Below are 24,160 nucleotides of genomic sequence, written 5' to 3'. Positions count from 1 at the left end.
GGAATACAAACAGTTCAGCATCACTACATTCCTCATAGTTAGTACTTCTTGTCCACTCCTTCTAGGGTTCACCTGAGCCCTGTATTTGAAGATCACACTTTATGTTCAGCTCTGATTGTTTCAATAGTGGGAAAGTCCCCTGTTTCATTGAAAGTCCATCTTTTTCCCTAAAAGAAGATGCTCGATTTTTCTGGGTAGTTGATTCTTGGTTATAAAACTAAGATCTTTTGCCTTCCAGAATATCATATTCCAAGATGCAGCCAGATCCTGTGTAATCCTGACTATAGAGCCACGATAGTTGAATTGTTTGTTTCTAGCAGTTTTTAGTATTTTCTCTTTGAATTTGTAGTATTGGACTTTGACTATAATATTCCTGGAAGTTTTTGTTTTGGGTCTCTTTCAGGAGGTGACGGGCAAATTCCTTCAATTTCTGTTTTATGCTCTGCTTCTAGGACCTCAGGGCAATTTTGTTGTACTTTTTCTTGGAAAATGAAGTCTAGGTTCCTTTCCCGGTCATGACATTCAGATAGCCCAATCATTTTTAAATTTTCTCTTCTGGATCTGTTTTCAAGGTCAGTTGTTTTTCCAATGAGATATTTCACATTTTCTTCTGATTTTTAATGTTTTTGGAAGAGTTTTATTTCTTCTTGATTTCTCACAAAGTCATCAGCTTCCTTTGGATCAACTCTACATTTTCAGGACTTATTTTCTTCAGAGAGCTTTTTTATCTGATTCTCCAGCTGGTCAATTCTGATTTTTAAGGCATTCGTCTCATTTTGCCTTTTGTGTTGAGTTTTCCATTTGACGAAAACTCATTTTTAGCATATTATTTTCATCAGTATTTTTTTATATTTCTTTCACCAATCTACTGATTTGGTTTTCATGATTTATCTGCATCAGTCTCCTTTTTCCACCCAATTTTTCATCTACCTCCCTTAGTTAATTTTTTTTAGGTTTTTGCAAGGCAAATGGGGTTAAGTGGCTTGCCCAAGGTCACACAGCTCTGTAATTATTAAGTGTCTGAGACTGGATTTGAAATCAGGTACTCCTGACTCCAGGGCTAGTGCTCTATCCACTGCACCACATAGCCACCCACTTAGTTAATTTTCAGTCTTTTTGGAGCTCATCCATAAACTGAACCCATTTTCTATTTCTCTTGGAGGTTATAGGTACACAAGCTTTGATTTTGTCATTTTCTGAATCTTCCATGGGATCAAATTAATTTGTCAGATTCTTCTTTTGTTTGCTCATTTCCTTAGCCTATGACTGATTTACTATACTTCTAAGACTTTGGGGAATTTTTGGGACCCCAATTAGGGCTGTAATTCTTACAAGGTCTTATGAGAGGTTCTGATTGCTTTCTTGCCTGTGCTTTGATATGTGGATGACTATAGGTGCTCCCCTCTTCCCTGGAGCTGTGAGGAGAGTCCCTGCTCACCTATTGTAATTTGGAAGCCCAAATTGCAAACTGAGTATGGGCAAACAGCAGAGTTTTGCCCCATGGAGATTTCTGCAGTCTCCTCTGAACCCCCTAATGTCTGTGGGATGCTTGCTGTATGTACAGGTTGGCTTCCCCAATTCCCACTGCAGGTTTTCACTGCAGAGCTATTCTTAGGCCAGCACTCATTCTGCACTCACTCTCTCTCACCACCCCTTCAAGCTGTTCCTGGTGATCCCTGGGTTGTGCTGTTACTGAGCCTTTTTTCCAACTCCCAGTCCCAGTGAAACAGACCTTTCCAGAGTAACATCTAAGTTGTCTTAGACTAGAAAATTGTATCACTCACTCTTTCTGTAGGTTCTGACCCTCTACATTTTGATTAGAATCATAATTTGACTTCTGTTGGAGTTTTTTGGGGAAAAGGTTTTTGGGAAATTCTGCCATCATGCTGCCATCTTGGCTCTGCCCTGTAATACCATTTTTTTAGTTTTTTCCAAGGTTAATGGGGTTAAGTGGCTTGCCCAAGACCACACAACTAGGTAATTATTAAGTGGCTAAGGTCGGATTTGAACTTAGGTACTCCCGACTCCAGGGCCGGTGCTCTATCCACTGTGGCATCTAGCTGCCCCTCCTCTAATACATTTAATGAAATTTTATTTAAGTTTTTTGAATTAATCTTCATTAGAGTATTTAGTATATAATTTGGTTTGTTTGTTTTGACTCTCCCTAGTTCAGTACCATATTGGTGTCATAAAAGATTTTGTCAGGATCTCTTTCTTCTTCTACGATTTTAATAGTTTATGCAGAATTGGATTAATTGTTCCTTAAATGTTTATTAAATCTCATTTATAAATCCATTTGTACCCAGACACTTTTTCATAGGTAGTTTATTGATGGTTTCTTCAATTTCTTTTTCTGAAATGGTGTTATTTAAGTAAAACTGCAGGGAAAATTAAAAATAGAAAAATTAGGTTTAGAACCACATCTCACACCATATACCAAAATAAGGTCAAAATGGGTACAGAATGGAGGGTAGTTAGGTGGCAGAGTGGAGATAGCACATGGCCTCAAGTCAGGAGGACCTGAGTTCAAATCAGACCTCAGACACTTAATAATTATCGAGCTGTTACCTTGGTCAAGTCACTTAACACCATTGCCATGCAAAAACCGAAAAAAAATGGATGTGGGATTTATACATAAATGGAGATATTATAAATAAATCAGCATATCAAGATATACTCTATCTGGGGTTGTCTAGGTGGCTCAGTGGATAAAGCATCGGCCCTGGAGTCAGGAGTACCTGGGTTCCAATCTGGTCTCAAACACTTAATAATTACCTAGCTGTGTGGTCTTAGGCAAGCCACTTAAATCCATTTGCCTTGCAAAACCTAAACACACACATACACACACACACACACACACACACACACACACACACACACACATATATATATATATACTCTATCTGTCAGATCTATGGAAAGGGGAGAATTTCTTAACCAAGCAAAAAATAGAGTATATATTACATATTTTAAAAATTGGCAATTTTCACTATATTAAATTGAAAAGTTTTCCCAGTAATAAAAAAATTACTGCCAATATTAGAAGGAAAACATAAAACTGGTAAATAATTTTCTCAGCTAGGCACTCTGATAAAGGGACTCCTTTCTAAAATATATAGAGAATTGAATCAAATTTATAAGGTTACAAATCATTCCCAAGTTAATGACTCATCAAAGGATATGAGCAGAGAGCTTTCAAACAAAGCTGCAAATCATTATTAATTACAAAAATGCATATTAAACAATTAAAATAATATCTCACACTTAGCTAAGATAACTAAACAGGAAAACAACCAATATTAGAAAGGTTGTGGAAGGATTGGGACCTTAATACACTATTGATGCAACTGTGAACTAATCCAACTACTTTGGAGCACAATATTTTACTATACACAAAGAGCAATAAAATGGATCATACCCTTTAATCAGCAATGCCAATACCAGCCCTATATCCAGAAGACATCATATAAAAAATAGGAAAAGTCCCACGAGCTCCAAAATATTCATAGCAACTCTTTTTGTAGTGACAAAGAATTGGAAATTGAGAGGATGCCCATTTATTGAGGAATGACTGAATAAGATAAAGTATATGAATGTTAGTACTATTGTTCTACAAGAAAAGATAAATGGTTGAACTCTAGAGAAGCACAGAAAGAATTACACAAACTGATGCTGAGTGAATGGAGCAGAAGCAAGAGAACATTATCCATATTAACAGGACGGATGCACTCTCAACATTTCAAAGAGCTAGGACAATCCTGCAAGACCTTTCATGGACAAGAGTATCCACATCTAAAAGAAAAAAAAACGATCAAAGAAAAAAAAAACATTGAGTTAGGACGAACAACATGTTCACTTTTATACAAATTCACTTATACTTTTTCTTCATATCCCATGGTTTTCTTTTTTCATTTAGTCCTAAATCCTCATACACAAAATTACTAATAGGTAGACAGGCTAAACACTAATGTGCATGTAAAAATTCACTAGAATGTTCACTTTTTGGAGGAGAAAGGAAGAGTGGAAGAAAAGTGTATAACTTATAAATAAACAAAGTATGACTGTTGGAAATCTTTCATATCATGTAATTGGAAAATTAAAATAAAATTAAAATAAATTATAAACAAATGAGTCCCTTACAAGAAATACTATCTGTTAAAATTGTTTCCTAGCTTCCTGCATATGTTCTTTTTTTCTTTATTTTCCCTTTATTTCTGCAAAGCAATGGGTTTAAGTGACTTGCTCAAGGTCACAGAACTAGGTCTCACTGCCTGAGATCAGATTTGAACTCAGGTCTTCCTGATTCCAGGGCCTATGCTCTATCCACTGTACCTCCTAGCTGTCCCTTCTGCATTTCTCCTAACCTTGACTGCATTGGTTTTGTTTGTGCAAATTTTTTTCATTTAATAAAGTTGAAATTATCCATTTTGCTATTTATAATGTTCTCTATCTCTTCTTTGATGGGTCATAACAATTTCCCCTCTCCATAAGGTGAGAGATAGACTATATTTTGTTATCCTAACTGACTTTTTAGTATCAGCCTTTATGTATAAATTGTGTACCTTGTTAGACTGTAACTTGGAATAAGCTGAAAAATTTCCAGATATGTAAGTGATTTTTCTCAAATGAAGAGTTATTTTCTCAGAAATAGGAGTCTTTGGTTTTGTCAAATCATAAATTACTAATAACATTTACTACTTTTTTTGTACATATGCTACTATACTCATTCATTTCTCTAATTCTTAGCTAGTACCATACAATTTGATGACAGTATATTGCTGGCCTAATTTATATGATAGTTTATAATATTGTTATGCCATGTTTCTTTGAATTATTTTCATTGATTCCTTTGATATTTTTGACTTTTTTTCCTCCAAATGAACTTTTTCTACCTTAATAAAGTTATTTTTTGGTAGTCTGACAGGCATTGAATAGATCATTTAATTATGTAGAATTCTCATTTTTATTATATTAGTTTGGCCTAACTATGAGAAAATGACATTGTTCCAAATGTGTAGACAAGTTTTTTATCATTATTTTAATATAATTTCTGGATTTGTCTTGGAAGCTAGATCCAAAGCAGTTTATGCTGCCTGTAAGTACTTCAAATGGAATTTCTCTACCTCTTGCTGTTAGACTTCATTGATAATATATAGTAATGATGCTGTTTTGTGTAGGTCTATTTTATATTCTGCTACATAGTTTCAAGTAGTTTTTAGTTGCTTTTCTAGTATTCTTTAAATATACCATCATATCATCTACAAGGAAAGTTTTGTTTTCCCATTAGCTATTCTAATTCCTTCAATTTCTTTTTCTTCTCTTGTTGCTAAATTTAACATGTCTAATACAAAATTGAATAACAGTCATGATGATGAGCATCCTTGTGTGAACATTATCTGGATTGTTTCTAGTTTATCCCCATTATATATTAAACATTCAAATGATTTTTAGATAAATATTAATTATCATTTTAAGGAAAAGTCCATTTATTTTTCTGTTCTCTCATGCTTATAATTGTATAGTGTGCTTTATTTTATCAGACTTATTCAGCACCTTTCGATACAACATTATGATTTGTTAATGTTGTTATTAATATAGCCAATTATCCTGATATTTTTCCTATATTGAACCATCTTTGCATAAGTGGAATAAATCCTATCTAATCATTGCATATTATAATGGTGACAACTTGCTGCTATCTGTTTGCAAACATTTTATTTAAAATTTTTGCATCAATAGTCAATAAGAAAATTGGATTATAATTTTCTTTGTCTATATTATGCCTTCCTGATTTAGGTATTAGAATTAAGTTGGTGGGCAACTAGGTGACTCAATGGATAGAGCACCAGCTCTGGGGTCAGGAGTACCTGAATTCAAAACTGGACTCAGACACTTAATAATTGCCTAGCTGTGTAACTAAAACAAACAAGCAAAACAAACAAACAACTACGCTGGTGTCATAAAATAACTTTGGCAGAATTCTGTCACCTATTTTTTCAAATAATTTAAGTAGAATTGAACGTAATTGCTCTTTAAATGTTTGAAATATTTCACTTAGAAATCTGTCTAGCACTGGAGATTATTTCTTAGTGAGCTTATTGATGACTTGTTCAGTTTCATTTTTTCTAAAATGAGATTAGTATTTCATTGCTTCTGTTATTCTATTTCACTTAATTTAACAGGTTTATTGGCATATAGGTAGACAAAAAAATCTCTGAATTATTACTTCGATTTCCTCCTCTTTGTTGGTATGTTCACATCTTTCATTTTTGTTAATGATGATTGGATTTTTAATCTGTACTATATTTTAATCATATTAACCAATGGATTTTCTATTTTTTTTCACAAGCCCAACTCCTAATTTTCTTCATAATATCTCCTCTGACTTTCAGAATTTATGATTTGGTATTTAATTGGGAATCTTTCTCTAGGTTTTTTCAGTTGCATGCCTGAATAATTGATAACTTCAATCTCTATTTTATTCATCTAAGCATTTAGAGATATAAAATTTCCTCTAGGGGCCTCTAGGTGGCACAGTGAATAGAGCACTGGCCCTGGAGTCAGGAGTATCTGAGTTCAAATCCAGCCTCAGACACTTAATAATTACCTAGCTGTGTGGCCTTGGGGAAGACACTTAACCCCCTTTGCCTTGCAAAATAAAAAAAAAGGAAAAGATTTCCCCTAATAATTGCTTTGACAACATCAAATTCTGGTAGGATGATTCATCATCCTCATTGTCTAGTAGGAAATTGTGCATTATTTCTATGATGTGTTGTTTGATCCAGACATTCATTAAAATGAGGTTTTGTAGCTTCCAAATTAATTTTTAATTTAACTTTTCATGACCCTTTACTACATTAAATTTTTATTATAACATAATTCCAAAAAGGATATATTTAAAATTTCTTCTGTTTTACATTTGATTGTGAAGTTTTTATGCTCTAGCACATGATCAATTTTCAGGTAGGTTACATGTACCACAGAGAAGAGAGTATATTTCTTTTTATACTCATTCAATTCTCTCCAGAAATACATATAACTTTTTTTTAAATTGCATTTACCTTCTCAATTTCCTGATTGTTTATTTTATGGTTATAATTATGTATTTTGAGAAAGGGAAGTTGAGGTCACCCCACTAATAAGTTTAGCTGTCTATTTCTTTCTGTAATGTCATTAACTTCTCTTCTAAGTATTTGGATGCTATGCCTTGGTGCATATGTGTTTAATACTACATTCCCTATGGAACATTATAGGAAGATGTAGTTTCCTTCCTTATCCCCTTTAATTTGATCTATTTTGCTTTTGTTTTGCCTGATATCAGAATTACCAGTCCTACTTTATTCACCTTAATTAAAATAAAAATTCTGCCAAAAATTTTGACCTTTACCCTGTTTACAACTCTCTATTTCAAATGACTTTCTTGTAAACAACATACTGCATGATTTTGGTTTTTAATTCAATCTGCTATCTTTTTAAATTTTACAGGAGAGTTCATCCCATCTATATTTACAATTATGATAACTCCATCTCATCTTCCATCATTGGATCTTTTTTTTTTCTCCTTTTCCCTTATCCCTCTGCACCAATGTTGTTTCTGACTGCTGATTTCCTCAATCTTCCCTTTCCCTTTCCCCTACTACTTCCTTGTAGGTCTCAGATAAATTTTTAAACCCATTTGGAAGTGAATGTTATTCCCTCTTTGAGATAAATTTTTAAGACTAAGATGTTTTTCAGTGTTCTCCCTCTGCCTTCTTTCCTTCAAAGTCATAGCATCATCAAATCACAACCAATTAATACCCACACCGTCTGTTCAAGTATAATCCTTCCAACAGAAGCCCAACACTCATGAAGTAAAGTATCATTATGTTATGATCAATTTATACAAGATACCTCTTACTAAATGTAGTCCTTTCAATTGTCCTAAGACATATACAATTCTTAAGAGCTACAATTATTCTCTTCCCATGTAGTGAAGTGCACAGTTTATCATTTTTTTCTTTCTTTTCATTTACCTTTTTATTTATTTCCTGATTTTTGTATTTGAAGATCAAATGTCAGATGTTTCCATTAATTTCTAGTATTTTCATCAGGAAAATTTGAAAGTCCCCTATTTCATTGAGGATCCATCCTTTCCCCCAAAAGAATATTCTGAGATTTTCAATTTAATTGATTTTTGTTTTTAATCCAAGCTCCTTTACCCTCCACAATTCATATTCCAGGCACTTTGATTCTTTAATATTATAGCTGATAAGATTTACATATTCTGAACTGTGGTTCCATGGTTTTTAAATTGTTCCTTTTTGACTTCTTATGGTATTTTCTCCTTGAGCTGAAAATTCTAGAATTTGGCTAAAATATTTCTTATAATTTTTATTTTCAGATCTCTTTCTGGGGGTGACTATTTTCAAGGACTATTTTGTTTTATTGTTTTACTATATTAGGGCTGTTTTTCATGAAAAATTCTTTATGTCTTTTTCTGATTATGGCTTCTAGATACACCAATACTTCATGAATTATCTCTCCTTTTTTCATGGTTGGTCATTTTTACTAGGAAGTGATTTATATTTTCTTCTTTTCTATTAGACTTTTGTTTTTATGCAGTATTGCTGCATTATAGAGTCATTGGTTTCTATTTGTCCAATTCTAATTTGTAACTTTTTATTTCAGTTAATTTTTTTCAATTGATTATTTTTACTTTCAATTGAGTTGTTTTTCTTATCCAGCTGGTTATTTTTATGTTTAGATAAAATTTCTTCCTTTTGCAGTGACAAATTTTACTTTTAAAGCAGTTGATTTCTCTTTTTTTCCCATTTGGTCAATTTTACTTTTAAAGGTATTTTTTACCTCCATGACTCTCATTTATTTTCTCATTTTTTTCTTCTTCCTCTATTATTTGGTTTTTAAAATAATTTATCTCTTCCAGTAGGTCATGGATTGAGATCAATTTATAAACTCCTGTGAGATTTCATTCACAGACATTTTGTCCCTCTTCCTCTTCTGAAAAGACATTTTTATTATCCCTATCCAATTAATAGCTTTCTATAGTTAGTGCTCTTGGGACTTTGGTCATTTAGATAGTTGAACTCTATTCTAGGGATAAAGGGAGCCCTGTCTCAAACTTTTCTTTACTAGAAAGTGGGATATGATCCTTTACTTTCTCCTCTGGTGTTTCAGGTGCTAGCAGTATATTCCATTGTTGCATTGCTCAATCCACCCAACATATCACACCAATGTTCCCTGGCTTAAACTTTGCCTTTCAATCTGAAGTTGGTGCTCTCATAACTGAACTGATACACAACTAGTCTGCTGATCCAGGACCTTGACAATGTTGTATCTATGAAGCTTTCGCTGGTTTTCCAACATTCCCATCTATACAGGGCTAGAATTCCCTTTTCCCTATGTTACTCCATGATAACCTCTGTTGAGAATTTGTTTCACTCTGCTTTTTGTGAATTCTGTCATTTTAGCTTCTTATTTGGGGCTTTATTTAAAGTTGTTTTGGGGGAAAATTCCTTTCTGAGAAAAGGAAATTTCTAACTTCATATTGCCATCTTGGTTCCTTCTCCAGAAGTCCTTCATTCATACTTTCTATCCCATTTCTCTGTATTCACAGTCTTTGCCATTATCTATAATTCTTTTCACATTACTGGCTCTTAGTTTTCCTGCCTTCCTCCAACACTCAGGTCAAGTTCCTTCTTCTACATATCTTCCTCATGCTCTTTTTCAGATATTCCTGATTGTTCCAGTTGGTTGTATCTTCCCTTAGAAGTTACATTCTATCTTCTCTGTTTTCGTGTTGCATATACTTCATTATTCACAAATAGTATCCCTACAGTACATCATTTTCTGAAGCATAGATATGAATTTTTCTTGCTCATTGTGCCTAGTACTTATTAATGGCTAGAATTTTTTGATGGATGAAGCTAGTCCAATAGATAGTAAGAAGCAATAATATACACAATTATTATGAACAAGTGGAACAAAGTCACTACATATTCTTTTTATTGCTATTTTCTCAACAATTGCACTACTGATAAATGAAATCTAAATAAATGATGAAATATCAAATGCTTGATTTCCACAAAACATTTACTTTTTATTAATTAATTTTTCCTATTATTTAAAATATTAGGATTCATTTTTTTAAAGTTTTCTATGGACATCTCTTCCTTCCCCTCCCCTTGATAAAGGTGATAGATGTAATTAGTGTTACACACATTCCCAAACTGCTCACAAATAATAAAATAATCAGAATGTGAAATTTTGGAAAAGCCAAGAGAAAAAAAAAAGAAAATTACAAATGTGAAGATAGAATGCATTGTTTGAATGACATTTTCAATCCCAGTTCTCTTAGAATTTTCTTTGATTGCTCCATTGCTAAGAAAAGCTAAGTGCATCATACTTGATTATCACACAGTGTTGCTGTTAAGGTATACAATAATAATATGTGCAATATTAATCTTTCTGAAATCTTCCTGTTAATTGCTTCTTATAGAGCAACAATGCTACATTAAATTCATATGCCACAACTTACTCATCCATTCCTCAATTAATGTTCATTCCTTCAATTTCCAATTCTTTACCATTACACAAAGAGGTTCAATTTATACTCTCATAGAGATGGGTCTTTTCCCCATTTGGCAATCACTTTGGAATCCAGAATTGCTTAATCAAAGGATCACAATTTTATTTCTCTGTAATTTAGGTCCAAATTGTTCTGCAGAATGCTTGGATTAGTTCAGAATTCCAGCAATAGTATATTAATGTCCCAGTATTCCCATGTCCTCTACGACATTTATCATTTCTTTCTACAGTCATATTAGCCAATCTGACCATTGTGAGGTGGCGTCTCAGAGTTATTTTGGTTTGCATTTCTCTACTAGTGAGTTAGAGTAATTTTTTTCATATGACTATAGATAGTTTTACTTTCTTCATCTGAAAACTGCCTGTTCATATCTGTTCAATATTTATTAACTGGGGAATGATTTGTATTTTAAAAATTAGACTCAAATCTCTAAATATTTTAGAAAGTAGACCTTTGTTACAGATAAAAATTGTTTCCAGCTTTCTGCTCTCCTTCTTATCTTGGCTTTTTTGATTTTGTTTTTATAATAACTTTTCATTTGAAAGTAATTGTACATTTAATATTTCATAATGCTTCCTATTTCTTCTTTGATCATGACTTCTCCTTTTTTCCATAAATCTGATAGGTAAAAACTGTTTCCCAACTAACTGAATTCTTTTTAATGTAGCTTGCAATTAATTTTTTTTAGTGCAAATACTTTTTAATTTAATCAAAATCATCCATTTAATGTTCTACATCATTTGTTTAACCATAACAAGTCCCCTTTCCATGAACCTGACAGATAAATCATTCCTTGTTTTTCAATTTAGCTTATGGTTTCACTTTCCATATCTAAATCTTGTATCCATTTCAACCTTATTCTGAGTACAGTGTGTATGATGTGGGTTTATGCCTAGATTTTGCAATTCTATTTTCTGCCAGGGTTTTCCATAAGTTTTTGTTAAAGAGTGAATTATTACTGTAGTAGAGTGTTTTCTTAAATCAAAGAGATTTTTTTATTCATTTATTACTGTTTCTTTTGTATCTAATCAACTTCACTGATCCAATACTCTTGTTCTTAACCAGTACCAAACAGTTTGGATGACGGCTGCTTTCTAATATAATTTTAGATTTGGTACAGCTAAATCCCCTTCCTGTGTAGTTTTTTCCATTAATTAGCTTGATGTTTTAAAAAATATATTATTTATTTATTTTTGGAATTTACAATTTTCCCCCAATCTTGCTTCCCTCCCACCCCCTCCCCCACAGAAGACAGTCTATTAGTCTTTATATTGTTAACATGCTATGCATTGATCTAAACTAAATATGTTGAGAGACAAATCATATCCTTAAGGAAAAAAAATTAAAATATAAGAAATAGCAAAATTACATAATAAGATAAGGCATTTTTTTAAATTAAAGCTAATAGTCTTTGGTCTTTGGTCAAATTCCACAATTCTTTCTCTGGATATAGATGGTATTCTCCATCACATATACCCCAATATTGTCCCTAATCATGGCACTGATGACATGAGCAAGTCCATTAAGATTGGTCATCAACTCCATGTTGCTTTTATGGTGTACAATGTTATTCTGGTTCTGCTCATCTCACTTAGCATCAGTTCATGCAAATTCCTCAAGGCTTCTCTGAATTCCCATCCCTTCTGGTTTCTAATAGAACAATAGTGTTTCATAACATAAATATACTACAATTTGTTCAGGCATTCCCCAATTGTTGGACATTCATTTGATTTCCAATTTTTTGCTACCACAAACAGAGCTGCTATGAATATTTTATACAAATGATGTTTTTACACTCCTTCATGATTTTTCAGTATATAGACACAGTAGTGGGATTGCTGAATCAAAGGGTATACACACTTTTATTGCCCTTTGAATATAATTCCAAATTGCTCTCCAGAATGTTTGGATCAGTTAACAACTTTACCAACAATGCATTAGTGTCCCAGATTTCCCACATCCCTTCCAACATTGAACATTATCCTTTCTGGTCATGTTAACTAAGTCTGAGAGGTGTGAGGTAGTACTTTAGAGATGCTTTAATTTGCATTTCTCTTATAAGTAATGATGTAGAAGAATTTTTCATATGACTATGGATATATTTGATTTCCTCATCTATAAATTGCCTTTTGCATATCCTTTGACTATTTGTCAATTAGGAAATGGCTTGGTTTTTTTTTTAATTTGATTCAGTTCTCTGTATATATTTTAGAAATGAGTCTTTTGTCAGAAATGATAGTTGTAAAAATTGTTTCCCAATTTACTACATTTCTTTTGATCTTGGTTACAGTGGATTTATCTGTGCAAAAGGTTTTTTAATTAAATGTAATCAAAATTATCTAGTTTGTTTTTAATGATGTTCTCCATCTCTTCCTTGGACATAACCTGTATCTCTTTCCATCAATCTGACAGTAAACTAATCCTTGATCTCTAAGTTTGCTTATAATATTTTCTTTTATGTCTAAATCCTTTATCCATTTTGATCTTATCTTGGTAGAGAGTATGAGGTGTTGGTGTAATCCAAGTCTCTGTCACTAAGTTACAGTTTTCCCAGCAGTTTTGATTGAAGAGAGTTTGTATCCCCAAAGCTAGATTCTTTGGGTTCATCAAACAGCAGATTACTATAATCATTTCCGGCTATTGCACCTAGTCTATTCCACTGATCCACCACTCTATTTCATAGCCAAGCATGATTCTTATTAATATAATTATTAGTTATTTGTTATTAATTATTAATTATAATTAGTGGTAGGGCTAACCTGCCTTCTTTTGCACATTTTTTTCTTTAAATTCCTGGAAACTTTAGACTTTCTAATTTCTCTATATGAATTTACTTAAATTATTTTCAAATTCATTAAAGGAGATTTTTTTGGAATTTTGATTGGTAGGGCACTAAATAAGTAGTTTACTTTTTGGTAGAATTGTCATTTTCATTATATCAGCTTGGTCTTTCCATAATCAGGTGATATTTATCCAGGTTTTTAAATATGGTTTTATTTGTGAGAGAATAGTAGAATAGCTTCTATTAATATCTACATATATATATGTGTGTGTGTGTATGAGAGAGAGACAGAGAGAGAGAGATGAGAGAGAGACAGAGAGAGAGAGAGAGAAAGAGAGAGAGAGATTCCTTTTCCATCTCCTTTTCATCTCTTTGGGAGTACAAATATAGAGACATCGCTGGGTCAAATGGTACATATGGTTTTATATCCCTTAGAGCATAGTTCCAAATTATTCTGCAGAATGATTGAATCTTTTTAAAATTCCTCCAACAATTCCATTGAAGTATCATGTACCTTACATCCCCTCCAACATTTGTCATTTTTATTTTCTGTTAAAACCTGTACAATAGAAATATGGTAGGACCTCAGATTTGTTCTAATATGCATTTCTCCAATCAGGAGTGCATTTGCATATTTAAAACATGCAACCCTAGATAAATTGATAGCCCAATCTGAATACTATTAATTTCTTTTGATCACTCATCATTTGGGAAATGGCTCTTATTATTTATAATTTTGACTTGTCTGAGAATTGAAACCTTTATCAGAGACACGTTTTAACACTTTTTTGCCCACAGTTACTATTTCTAGTTGTATTCTTCTCCATTTTAGTATCCACAACCCCATTTATTCTATTGTCTCTCTTTTTATCCTGTTGCTTCTTAAAAATGATTCATTTCTGACAACATCCCCTCCCACTTTGTTTCCCTTCTATCACCACCCCTTTCTCTCATCCACATGCCCTCCTATTTTCTATACAGAATTGAGTATATATCTTATTCTCTCTTTAAGCCAATGCTTATGGGAATAAGCTTCACTCCTTCCCCCTCATTTGTCCCTTCTTCCACACTAGTGAAAAAAAAACTTTTCCTTGCCTCTTTTATGTTTACAAGTTTATCCCAGTCTACCTGCCCTTTCACTTTTCACCAGTGAATTTCTCTCTGATCCCTTAGTTCTTAATTTTAATACATTATTGTTTCATATTCAACTCCCAGCTTTGCCCTGTCTATATATATATATAGATATAAATATAGATATATATATAGACTATATATATATATATATATATATATATATATATATACCTTCTAACCCCCCTAATAAATGATAAAGTTTTTATGAGTTATCAGTATCATTAGTTCTCCTTCATTAAGTCCCTTATGAATTGTTTACTTGTTTGTGCTTCACTTGAATACTGTATTTGAAGATTACATTTTCTGTTCAGTTCTGATCTTTTCACTTGGAAAATTCAGAAATTTCCTATTTTATAGAATATCCATCTTTTCCCCTGACAGTGTATGCTCCATTTTGTTGGTTAGTTGAGTCTTGGTTTTACTTCAAGGTCCTATGACATTCAGAATATCATATTCTAAGTCCTACAATCCATTACAGTAGATATCGCTAAATAATGACAACAATAATTTAATTGCTTTTTTTTGGTTCCTTGCAATATTGTCTCCTTGACTAGGAGACCATGGAATTTGGTTGCAATAATCCTGGGAATTTTTATTTTGGAATCTCTTTCATGAAATGAAAGCAATGAATTCTTCCAGTTTCTGTTTTATACTCTAGTTCTAGAATATAAAGACAGTTTCCCCTAATATATATTTTAAAGAAAGAATTTATTTGAGCTGTGCAATAAATAAAATTCTTGCTTCCCTACCCCCACGCCCCATAGAAGGCAATCTATTAGTCTTTACATTGTTTCAATGGTATACATTGATCTAAGTTGAATGTTATGAGAGATGAATTATACCCTAAAGGAAGAAAAATAAAATGAAAGAGGTAGGAAAATTACAGAAAAAATAAAGTCATTTTTTTCCCTAAATTGAAGGTAATAGTCTTTGGTCTTTGTTAAAACTCTACAATTCTCTCTCCATCCCAGATAGCCCAAAATTATCCCTAATTGTTGCATTGATGGAATAAGCAATCCATCAAGGTTGACCATTACTCCTATGTTGCTGTTAGGGTGTGCAATGTTTTTCTAGTTTTACTCATCTCACTCAGCATCAGGTCATGAAAATCCCTCCAGGCTTCCCTGACTTCCCATCCCTCCTAGTTTCTAATAGAACAATAGTTTTCCATGACATACATATACCACAGTTTGTAAATCTATTTCCCAAACATTCACTTAATTTCCAATTCTTTGCCACCACAAAAAAAGGCTACTATAAATATTTAGGTAAAAGTGGTGGTTGTACCCTTTTTCATAATATCTTTGGGGGATAGACCCAGTAGTGGCATTTCTGGATCAAAGGGTATCCACATTTTTGTTGCCATTTGGGTCTAATTTCAAATTTCTCTCAAGAAAAGATGGATGAGTTCACAGCTCCACCAACAATGCATTAGTGTACCAGATTTACCACACCCTTTCCAACATTGATTATTGTCTTTTCAGGAGACATTGGTCAGTCTGAAAGTTGTAAGGAGGTACCTCAGAGATGTTTTAATGTGCATTTCTCTAATAAGTAGTGATTTAGAGCAATTTTTCATATGACTATGGATAGCTTTGATTTCCTCATCTGTAAATTGTCTTTTCATATCCTTTGAGAATTTGTCAATTAGGGAATGGCTGGTTTTTTGAAAATTTGAATCAGTTCTCTATATAATTTATAAATGAGTCCTTTGTCAGAAATACTAGCTATAAAAATTGTTTCCCAGTTTACTACATTTCTTTTGATCTTGGTTACAGTTGTTTTGTATATGCAAAAGCTTTTAAATTTATTGTAATTAATATTATCTAGTTTGTTTTCATGATGTTCTCCATGTCTTCCTTGGTCATAAACTACTTCCCTTTCCATAGATCTGATAGGCAAACTACAACTTGATCTTCTACTTTGCTTATAATATTGTTTTATATGTCTAATTCCTGTATCTATTTTGATCTTATCTTGGTATAGGGTGTGAGATGGTGGTCTAATCTAAATTTCTTCCATACTAACTTCCAATTTTCCCAATAGTTTTTATTGAAGAGAGAGTTTTTATCCCAATAGCTGCACTCTTTGTGTTTATCAAACAGCAGATTACTATAATCATTTTCTGCTATTGTCCCTAGTCTATTCCACTGATCCACCACTCTATTTCATAGCCAATATCAGACAGTTTTGATGACTGATACTTTATAATATAATTTTAGGTCTGGTAAAGCTAAACTACTTTTTTTTGCATTTTTTTAGAAGTGAAATCCTGGAAATTCTTGACGTTTTATTTCTCATATAAATTTACTTACAACTATTTCTAACATATTATTTATTTTTGTAATTTTGATTGGTAGGGCACTAAGCAAGTAGTTTAGTTTTTATAGAATTGTCATTTTTATCATATTAGCTCAACCTATCCATGAGCAGTTGATGTTTGCCCAGTTATTTAAATCTGATTTTATTTGTGTGAGAAGTGTTTTGTAATTATTTTCAAAAAGTTTCTGAGTCTGCCTTGGCAGGTAGACTCCCAGATACTGTTATATTGTCTGAGGTTACTTTGAATGGGATTTCTCTTTCTAGCTATTTCTGCTGTATCTTGTTAGTCATATATAGAAATGTTGAGGATTGATGATGGTTTATTTTATATCCTGCAACTTTACTAAAGTTGCTAATTATTTCTAGTAGTTTTTTTACAAGATTTTTTGGATTCTCTAGGTATACCATCATGTCATCTGCAAAGTGTGAGAGTTTTGTCTCTTCGTTCACAATTTTAATACCTTTAATTTCATTTTCTTCTCTTATTGATGAAGCTAACATCTCTAATAAACTATTGAATAGTAGTAGGGACAATAGGCATCTTTGTTTCACCCCTGATCTTATTGGGAATGCCTCTAGCCTATCCCTGTAGTATATAATACTTGTTGATGGTTTCAGATAGATTTTGCTTATTATTCTAAGGAACAATTCATTTATTCCTAAATTCTCTAGTGTTTTTAGTGGGATGGGTGCTGTATTTTGTCAAAAACTTATCGGCATCTATTGGTTCAATCATATGATTTTTGATAGATTTTTATTGATATAATTACTTATACTAATAGTTTTCTTAATACTGAATAAACCCTACATTCGTGGGATAAATCCTACTTGGTCATAATGTATTATCCTAGTGGTAACGTGCCATCATTTAGCTAAAATTTTATTTAAGACTGTTGTATCTATATTTATCAGGCAGATGGGTCTGCAATTTTCTCTCTCTGTTTTAACTCTTCCTAGTTTAGGTATAATCACCATTTTTGTTTCATAGAAAGAGTTAGGCAGACTTCCATGTTCATCTATTTTTTCCAAAGCATTTATATAGAGTTGAAACCAATTTTCCTTAAATGTTTGATAGAATTCACTTTTGAATCCATCTGGCCCTAGAGAATTGTTCTTAGCGATTTCAATAATGGATAGCTGCATTTCTTTTTGTGAGATAAGGTTATTAAAATTTTTAATTTCCTCTTCATTTAATCAGAGCAACTTATATTTTTTGTAAATATTCATCCATTTCACGTAGATTGTCACAGTTATTGTCATAGAATTGGGCAAAATAATTGAGAAACAGGAGTTTATTTTCTTCCTCATTGGTGGTGAATTCACCTTTTTGATTTATGATACTAGCAATTTGGCTTTCTTCTTTTTTTACTCAAATTGATCATCAATTTTATTGTTTTTTTTATAAAACCAGTTCTTGGTTTTATTTATTAGTTCAACAGTTTTCTTGCTTTCAATTTTACTAATTTCTACACAATTTTTAGGATTTCTACTTTGGAATTTAATTGTGAATTATTAATTTATTCTTTCCTCTAATTTTTTAGTTGCAAATTTTGTTCATTGATTTCCTCTTTCTCTAATTTATTCATTTAAGCATTTAAAGATAAATATATCCACTGTAAGTTGCTTTGAGAGTATCCCATAGGATTTGGTATGTTGCTTCATTATTTTTCATTATCTAAAATGAAAAAGTGAATTCTTTCTATTATTTGTTGCTTGATCCCCACATTCATTTTTTATTAAAGATTTTATTTATTTTGAGTTTTACAAATTTTGCCCAATCTTACTTCCCTCCCCCACCCCTCACAGAAAGCAATTTGTCAGTCTTTACATTGTATCCATGTTGTACATTGATCCAAATTGAGTGTGATGAGAGAGAAATCATATCCTTAAAGTATAAGAGATAACAAGATCAGGCAATAAGATAGCAGTTTTTTCCTAAATTAAAGGGAACAGTCCTTGAACTTTGTTCAAACTCCACAGTTCTTTATCTGGATACAGATGGTATTTTCCATTGTAGATAGCCCCAAATTGTCCCAGATTGTTGCACTACTGAAATAAGTGTGTCCATGAAGATTAATCATCACCCCCATGTTGCTATTAGGGTGTACAATGTTTTTCTGGTTCAGCCCATCTCACTCAGCAGCAGTTCATGCAAATCCCTCCAGGCTTCTTTGAATTCCCATCCCTCCTGGTTTCTAATAGAACAATAGTGTTACATGACATAGATATACCGCAACTTGCTAAGCAATTCCCCAATTGAAGGACATTCACTTAATTTCCAATTCTTTGCCACAGGGCTACTATGAACATTTTTGTACAAGTGGATGTTTGTACTCTTTTTCTTTATCTCTTCAGAGTATAGACCAAGTAGTGGTATTGATGGATCAAAGAGGATGCACATATTTATTGTCCTATGGGTATAATTCCAAATTGCTTTCCAGAAATGTTGGATAAGTTCACAGCTCCACCAACAATGCATTAGTATCCAAAATTTCCCACAACCCTTACAACAATGATCATTATCCTTTCTGGTTATATTGGCCAGTCTGAGAGGTATGAAATGGTACCTCAAGGAAGCTTTAATTTGCATTTCTCTAATAAGAAATGATTTAGAGAAATTTTTCATATGACTGTGGATTGCTTTGATTTCCTCATCTGTAAATTGCCTTTGAATGTCCTTTGACCATTTGTCAATTGAGGAATGGCTATTTGTTTTAAAAATATGACTCAGTTCTCTGTATATTTTCAAAATGAGTCCTTTGTCAGAAAGATCTTAGTTGCAGTGGTTTCATCTGTGCAAAAGCTTTTTTAATTTAATGTAATCGAAATCATCTAGTTTGTTTTTATTGATGTTCTCCTTCTCTTTCTTAGTCATATACCACTCCCCTTTCCATAGATCTGACAGGTAAACAAATCCTTGATTTTCTAATTTGCTTATAGTATTTTTTATGTCTAAATCCTATATTCATTTGGAACTTTTCTTGGAATAGTGTATGAGTTTTTGATCTAATCTAAGTTTCTTCCATACTAACTTCCAATTTTCCCAGCAGTTTTAATCAAAGAGAGATTTTTTTTATCCCAATAGCTGGACTTCTTGGGTACTGTAATATTTTCCTGCTTTTGCACCTAGTCTATTCCACTGGTCCACCACTCTGTTTCTTAGGCAGTACCAGACAGTTTTGATGACTGATGCTTTATAATATGATTTTAGATCAGGTAGGACTAAGCCCCCTTATTTTGCACTTTTTTTCAGTAAATCCGTGGAAATTTTTGACTTTTTATTTTTCTGTGAATTTACTTAAAACTTTTTCTAAATCATTAAAGTATTTTTTTGGAATTTTTATAGGTAGGGCACTAAACAGGTAGTTTAGTTTTAGTAGAATTCTCATTTTTATTATATTAGCTCTACCTACCCTTGAGCAGTTGTTGTTTGCCCAGTTATGTAAATCTGATTTAATTTGTGTGACAAGTGTTTTATAATTGTTTTCAAAAAGTTTCTGAGGCTGCCTTGGCAAATAGACTCTAAGGTATTTTATATTGTCTGAGGCTAATTTGAATGGGATTTCACTTTCTAGCTCTTCCTGCTATACCTTGCTAGACAAATATAGAAAAGTTCAGGATTTATGAAGGTTTATTTTATATCCTGTAACTTTACTAAAATTGCTAATTGTTTCCAGTAGCTTTTTTGGATCATTTCTTGGGATTCTCTATGTATAGCATCATGTCATCTGCAAAGAGTGAGAGTTTTGTCTCTTCCTTCCCAATTCTAATTCCTTCAATTTCTTTTGCTTCTCTAATTGCTGAAGATAACATTTCTAATACAATATTGAATAGTAGTGGTGATAAAGGGCATCTTTGATTCACCCCTGATCTTACTGGGAATTCCTCTAATTTCTCCCCATTGAATATATTGCTTGTTGATGGTTTCAGATAGATACTGCTAATTATTCTAAGGAACATTCCATTTATTCCTACACTCTCTAGTGTTTTTCATAGGAACGGATACTCTATTTTATCAAAAGCTTTTTCGCATCTATTGATATTATGATATACTTTCTGATAGGTTAATTGTTGATATAATTGATTATACATACAGTTTTGATAATATTGAGCCAACTGTGTATTCCTGGGATAAATCCCACTTGATTGTAATGTGTTATCCCAGTGATAATTTGTTGTTAGTGTTTTGCTAAGATTTTATTTAAGATTTTTGCATCTATATTCATTAGGGAGATAGATGTATAATTTTCTTTCTCTGTTTTACTCTTCCTGGTTAAGTATCAACACCATATTGTTTTCATAGAAAGACTTAAGCAGAGTTCAATCTTCCCCGGTTTTTCCAAAGAGTTTATATAGAACTGGAATCAACTGTTCCTTAAAAGTTTTGTAGAATTCACTTGTGAATCCATCAGACTCTGGAGATTTTTTTCTTAGGAAGTTCAATGATAGCTTGTTGAACTTCTTTTTCTGAGAAAAGTTTGTTTAGGTATTTAATCTCCTCTTCATTTAACCTGGGCAACTTATATTTTTGTAAATATTCATCCATTTCACTTAGATTGTCAAATTTACTGGCATAGACTTGGGCAAAATTATTTTGAATTATTACTTTAATTTTGTCCTCGTTGGTAGTAAGTTCAACATTTTTGTTTATGATACTAGCAATTTTCTTCTTTTTTTAAAAATCAAATTGACCAGAGGTGGATCAATTTTATTGTTTTTTTCATAAAACCAACTCTTGATTTTATTTATTTATTTATTCAATAGTTTCTTGCTTTTGCTTCTTTTCATTTCTCTAATTTTTAGAATTTCTAATTCAGTGTTTATTTGGGGATTTTTAATTTGTTATTTTCTCTATTTTGTAGTTGCATATTTAGTTCATTGATTTCCTCTTTCTCTAATTTATTCATGTAAGCATTTAAAGATATAATATATCCCCTGACAGCTGCTTTGAGTGAATCCCATAGGTTTTGGTATGTTGTTTCATTATTGTCATTATCTAAGATAAAATGATTATTTTTCTCTATAGTTTGTTTTTGATCCATCCATTCTTTAAAATGACTTTATTTGATTTCCAATTGGTTCTGGGTCTGTATCTCCCTGGCCCAATATTGCATATGACTTTTATTGCATTGTGATCTGAGAAAGTTGTATTCACTATTTCTCCCTTTCTGCAGTTGATCTTTAGGTTTTTATGTCCTAGCACATGATCAGTTTTTGCATAAGTGCCATGTACTGCAGAGATAAAGGTATATTCCTTTATATCCCCATTCAATTTCCTCCATAATTCTGCCATATCTAGTTTTTCTAATAATCTATTTACCTCCTTAACTTTCTTGTTTATTTTATGATTCAATTTATCTAGATCTGAGAGTGGTAGGTTGAGGTCTCCCACTAATAGAGTTTTGCTGTCTTTGTCTTCCTGTAGATCTTTCAGCTTCTCCTCTAAGAATTTGGATGCTATCCCATTGGGTGCATGTTTTGTGTGTGTGTGTGTGTGTGTGTGTGTGTGTGTGTGTGTGTGTGTATGTATATGTATTCAGTCTTGAAATTACTATATTTTCTATGGTACCTTTTAGGAGGATATAGTTTTCTTAATTATCTCTTTTATCGCTATCCATTTTTACATCTTCTTTGTCTGCGACAAGTATTGTTCCCCCTGCTAATTTCACTTCAATTGAAGAAAGATATATTTTGCTCCAATCTTTTACCTTTACTCTCCTTCTATCTCTCTGCCTCAAATGAGTTTCTTGTAAGCAGCATATTGTAAGATTCTGTTTTTTAATCCATTCTCCTATTCACTTGTGTTTTAAGGGACAGTTTATCCCATTCTCCTTCAAAGTTATAATTACTCATTCTTTATTGCCTTCCATGCTATCTTGCCTCTGATTGTATTTTTCCCTTTTTTCCCTTTATCCATATTCCCCAGTATTTTGTTTCTGAATACTGCCACCTTCAGTGAATTTGCCCTCCTATATTACCCCCTCCCCTTTCTTTCCCCTTTCCCTTTTCCAATTTCTTCCTTCCCCTCCTTCTCTTAGTTCCCCTTTATTTCCACCTCCCCATCCCCTCCTCCTCTTTTCCCCCCTTTAATACTTGAAAGGTGGGGCAGCTTGGTGGCTCAATGGCTACAGCACTAGCCCTGGAGTCAGGAGTACCTGAGTTCAAATCTGGCCCCAGACAGTTAATAATTACCTAGCTGTGTGGCTTTGGGCAAGCCACTTAATCCCATTCCATTGCAAAAACTAAAACAAAAAGAAAAACATACTTGAAAGGTAAGATGAGTTTCTTAACTGAGTGTGTGTAAATTAACTTTTTGCCAATTCTGATGAGGATATGATTCAGGTGGTTCTCATCTCGTCTTTTCTTCCCCTCTATTGCAATAGGTCTTTTGTACCTCCTAATGTAATGAAATTTACCTCATTCAATCTCTTTCATCCTCCTATCTCCTTACTGTCCCCCCCCTTTTAAGGTGGTATTGTTTTTAATCATTCTGAGTAACAGAAAAATCATGAGTATCCATCACTTCTGGCTATGTATATTCTCTCTATTAGAGTTACAATTCTCCAGAGTTTTTTGAGTCTTTATCCTAGGTAGGTATTAGCCAGTTTTATCTTATTGGATAACAGTCTCACAGATAAGTCATGAGTGACCATCACTTCTGCCTAAGCATTTTCTCTCTAACACGCTAACAATTCTCAAGAATTATGAAAATCTTTCTCCCAGATAGGGATATAGCCACTTTCATCTTATTGGACAGCAGTTTTTTTCTTTACCTTTTTTTTTTACCTTCTCATGTGTCTGTTGAGCCTCCTGTTTAATGTCAAAATTTTCTATTTTGCTCTGGTATTTTCATCAGAAAATGTTGGAAGTACCTCATTTTGTTAAATGTCCATTTGCACGTGGAAGAAAACCTCAGCTTGGCAGGATAGTGATTCTTGACTTCATTCTAAACTCCCTTGCTCTTTGGAATATCTCATTTCAGGCCCTTCTATGCCTTTATGTTGATGCAGCCAGGGCATGTGTAATCCTTATTGTGGCTCCTTGGTATTTAAATTGTTTCTTTCTGGCTGCTTGCAGGATTTTTGGAGGGGATCAATATATTCTTTCAAGAACTATTTTGCACTGTGGTTCCATGACATCAGCGTGCTTTTCCATCATTATTTCCTATAATATCAATCTAGGCTTTTTTCCTCTTCAATATTTTCAGGAAGGCCTGTAATTCTCAGGTTGTTCCTGCTTGGTCTAGTCTCGAGGTCAGTCATTTGGCTGATGAGGTAGTTTATATTTTCTTCTATTTTTTCAATCTTTTGGTTCTTTTTAACAGAATCATGTTGTCT

This window comes from Macrotis lagotis, chromosome 6 (genome assembly GCF_037893015.1).
Source record: "Macrotis lagotis isolate mMagLag1 chromosome 6, bilby.v1.9.chrom.fasta, whole genome shotgun sequence".
Lineage (NCBI taxonomy): Eukaryota > Metazoa > Chordata > Mammalia > Peramelemorphia > Peramelidae > Macrotis > Macrotis lagotis.
Note: the sequence above shows the minus strand (reverse complement) of the source record.